Consider the following 4393-nt stretch of genomic DNA (forward strand, 5'->3'; position numbering starts at 1 on the left):
TTGGTTTGACTGTACGTTGAGTAGTTAATTTATGAAATATGGCCGGATTCCTTCTTGCTCTCTTGCTTATAGTTGTAAATTTATAATGCTTGTAGTTTAGTTAATTTATACTGTGTAGTTAATTTATTTAGTTAGTTTTTAGTTTATTTATTTATTTAGTCGGTTTAGTTAATTTATATAGTGTAGTTAATTTATTTAGTTAGTTTTTAGTATATTTATTTATTTAGTCAGTATAGTTAATTTATTAAGTGCAGTTAATTTATTTAGTTAGTTTTTACTTAATTTATTTATTTAGTCAGATTAGTTAATTTATACCGTGTAGTTTTATAATGCTCTCTTGCTTATAGTTAATGCTTATCAGTTTAGATTTTATCAAATTTTCAGCACTTATTTGTCACACTCACAGTCTACTAAGTAGTAAGCACTAACTTTTTTTTTTTCTTCAGCATTTTAATTTTTGAGGGAGACGAGATTGAGAGAGTTCACGCTTTTAATCCTTCACGAAGAGGTAATCACTAAACACTCACTATATTCAACGTTATGATTTTAAATTTTTAGTACTTAGTTATTGCTATTATTGAATTTGGTTGTGACATTCATTGATTGAGAGTGAGCTATTTGATATTGTATTTGTTTGAAAAATTATAATTTGATATTGTTGTGGAAACTTTGTTTTTTTGTTGGTTGGAAATTTTTTTATTAGATGGATGTCGATGCTCCACCTAGATTTGGTGCACCTGGGGACCCTAACCCACTTCCTCCTATTTCTGGTAATGCTAACCCTAACCCACCTGAACCTGTAGCACCCATTGGACTTGGTGCATCACTTCCCCCACTATCACCTAAACAAGGTGGTAAGGACTCGTCTATAGTATGGCAACACTTCATTAAGTTGGCTGATTTTGGTCCCAATAATCCTAGGTCTCAATGCAAGTATTGTAAAAATCAATATAAATGTCATGGTAAGAAAAATGGTACTTCGGGCATGTTGCAACACATGAAGGTGTGTAAGAAGTGGCCTTTTCTCCGTGATGATAAGCAAAAAACTTTGTCTTTCCAAGCTAAGAGAGAAGGGGAAAGTGGTTCAAGTGTGTTAGTGGTTGCAAACTATAGTGAAGAGAGGATAAGGTTGGCGTTGGCAAGGATGATCATCGTTGATGAACGGCCTTTTAAATTTGTGGAGCGTCAAGCTTTCAAGAATTTATGGAAATAGTTGAGTCTAGGTTTCCTATTCCCCATCGCACTACCATTGCAAGGGCTTGTATGAAGATTTATTCTAGTGAGGTGGATATTTTGAGAAGGGCTTTTGTTGGGCAACGGGTTTGTGTGACAACGGATACTTGGACATCCATACAAAACTTGAATTATATGGTTGTCATGGCACACTTCATTGATGGGGATTGGACTTACCAAAAAAAAATCTTAAACTTTTGCCCTATAGCTAATCACAAAGGGGACACTATAGATAGAGCGGTTGAATCATGTTTGTTGAAGTGAGGTATAGACCGGTTGTTTACAATCACTGCGGACAATGCTAGTTCTAATGATGTGGCAATTGATTATGTGCAAAAGAAAACAAAAGAAAGAGATAGTAGCATATTGGGTGGTGAGTTCATGCATATGCGTTGTTGTGCGCATATCTTGAATTTGATAGTGCAAAATGGGTTGAAGTCCATTCATGAATCAATTGCCAAAGTTAGGAATGCGATGCGATATGTGAGAGCCTCTCCCGCAAGATTTGAGAAGTTTCAAGAATGTGTTGAAAATGAGAAAATCAAAGCCAAATGTTTGTTGTCTCTTGATGTGCCAACAAGGTGGAATTCCACTTATCTTACGTTAGATTGTGCTTTGAAATTTGTGAGAGCATTTGATAGGTTGGAAGAGAAGGATGGGCATTATAAACTTTATTTTTGTGAATTAGATGGGAATGGGAAAAAGCCCGTTGGTCTTCCTAACTATCTTGATTGGAAAAATGTTAAAACTTTTGTGAAATTTCTTGGCATATTTTATGAGGCGACACTTAGATTTTCTGGGTCTTTGTTTGTCACTTCTAATACATACTTCCATGAGCTAATTAGCATTGAAGATCAATTGCAACAATTGTGTAGTGTTGATGGGGATCCACTCTTGAAGAGTATGGCGGTAGAGATGAAAAAAAAATATGATAAGTATTGGGGAAGTATAGATAATATCAATTTGATACTTTTTGTTGCTGTTGTTCTTGACCCAAGGTAGAGATTGAAGTATGTAAAGTTTTGGTTTAGGGAGTGGTATGGAAAGGACAAGGGGGATGCGATGAGCTCTAAGGTTCGGGATATTGAAGACGTTGTATGTGGAGAGAGTGGGTCAAAATGAATTCTTCTAGATATCGAGTCCTTTCCCAAATTGCCCGTGATGTGTTGGCTATTCCTGTCTCTACAGTTGCATCCGAGTCTGCTTTTAGTACGGGGGGGCGTGTTTTGGATTCGTTCCGTAGTTCACTATCTTCTAATACAGTTGAAGCCCTTATTTGTACCCAAAATTGGTTGAAAGATGCAAAGGAAAAAAGACCAATAAAGCTTCGGGAGTGCATGGATAATGTGGAGGATATTGATGGTTTTGAGATTGACACTGGTAAATATATATTCATTTTGTTTGTTGTATATATCAATTGCTTATTTATTTGCTCAATGCTTACGAATCATTTTATTTTGAATGGGATTGTAGAAATTGCATTGGTTTGCTCAATGCCTATGGAGGAGGATCCAAGCACCGTTGTGTTGGATGATGATGAGTGATGTGTTACTCTTTACTTGGAGTTAGTTAGTAGTTAGTATTATGTAAGTATACTTGCTATTATCATTTGTTTGTGTTAATTATAAATATTCTATTGTTCATAAATATTTTATTGTTATTAACACGTGTTTATTTTGTTTTGTTTAGTATTTTGTAGGAGTTCTAAAATGATGCATAGTGCACAGACTTACTGGATAATGGACTTACAAGAATTAGCATTCTTTTGCCAATATGCTAATTATATTTGTACATGTTATTAGTAGTAGACTTTTCACTAATGGTAGTTATTTAGGTATTCATTGGTGGGATTATTTGTGGGGATACAAGCAATTAGCATTCTTTTGCCTAAATGCTAATTTAATTTGTATTTATTTCTTTTGGCATTTGTGGACAGTGACAAATGGTTCTGTAATACGTTATTAAGTAAATACATTAACACTTATTGTTATTGACACTGACACACATAGTGACACTAATGATATTATATGCTACATGATAGTATTTTGGGAGTTGAACTCTTATTTAGACAATTTCAAATATGTTTGCATGGTGAATGAAATGAAAAAATTTGGATAGTTTGGATCATTACTATTTGGGTGAACAGATTTTTTATTGTTGAATAGAATTTTTTTTTTATGTGAACAGATTTGTTGAACAATTTTTTTTTGGATATATTGATATATTGAAATCTTGAACAGGTTGATATATGTGAACAAGTATTAAAAGACAGGTTACTTGAAATCTTGAACAAGTATATGTGAACAAATTATGTGTGCCCAATTCTGAACAGGTTGATATATGTGTCCAATTTTTTTATCATTAAAAAATGTTTTTTTTTTTAATATTTCAAACCGATCAAACCGACTAAATTGACCGCAAAAAACCGCACCGCTGTAGGTCAAAAAACCGACCCTAACGGTGTGTATTGGTTCCAATTATGAAAAAACCAATCTTTATCGGTTCGGTAATAAATTTACAAAAAAACCGCCTCTACCGAACCGCGCACACCCCTATGTATGTGTATACCCAATCATACATGTGCATGGGCACATATATGTGGATACTAACCAAGATTGTGAGTTTTACTCCAAATGATGATTATGTCTTATAAAAGGGGATATTTAATTGAAGTGAAGTCTTCATTTTGTTGATGTCTTCCCTATATAAACTTAGATTATATTGATTCACCATTAGTGATCTTGTATTTTTTAAGGCTTGATTGAGATTTGATTAATAAAGATAGAGTTAACTTGACTTTTGTGTTACCATTTAAGTCTAAGTTGTTTACTTTAATTACATTAAAGTTTGTCAAGATACTTTCCTTATGTTACCTTAAATACCCCATTCTCATTGTAGTCACCCAACCAAAGAAACTAAAGCTTAACTTAAGGAATTTGCTCAATCTCATTCCAGAAAATCCCCAAGATCATCCAAAAATCTATACTAGGGCAATTTTATTTTTGGATGATAGCCTGTTTAGGAGCTATGACGCTACCTACAAAAGACAATGATGCACAAATTCACAAGAATAGGTATAGATTAGAGCATACATGACTCTTTTACAAAATTCTCAAGGCATAGGTTTAATTGGCTATATCTAATTATCACATGTTAGGAT

At 33.6% G+C, this 4393-nt stretch overlaps 1 long non-coding RNA gene across 1 annotated transcript; it reads left to right on the forward strand.

Annotated features, from left to right (window-relative positions):
• Positions 1–2347: 2347 nt before the first annotated feature.
• LOC126688718 (uncharacterized) lies at positions 2348–3335 on the forward strand. Its single transcript, XR_007644342.1, has 3 exons — positions 2348–2613; positions 2707–2819; positions 2923–3335. It is a non-coding gene; the product is annotated as an uncharacterized LOC126688718 (long non-coding RNA).
• The last annotated feature ends 1058 nt before the right edge of the window (positions 3336–4393 follow it).

The sequence above is a fragment of the Quercus robur genome, chromosome 6 (genome assembly GCF_932294415.1).
Source record: "Quercus robur chromosome 6, dhQueRobu3.1, whole genome shotgun sequence".
Taxonomy (NCBI): domain Eukaryota; kingdom Viridiplantae; phylum Streptophyta; class Magnoliopsida; order Fagales; family Fagaceae; genus Quercus; species Quercus robur.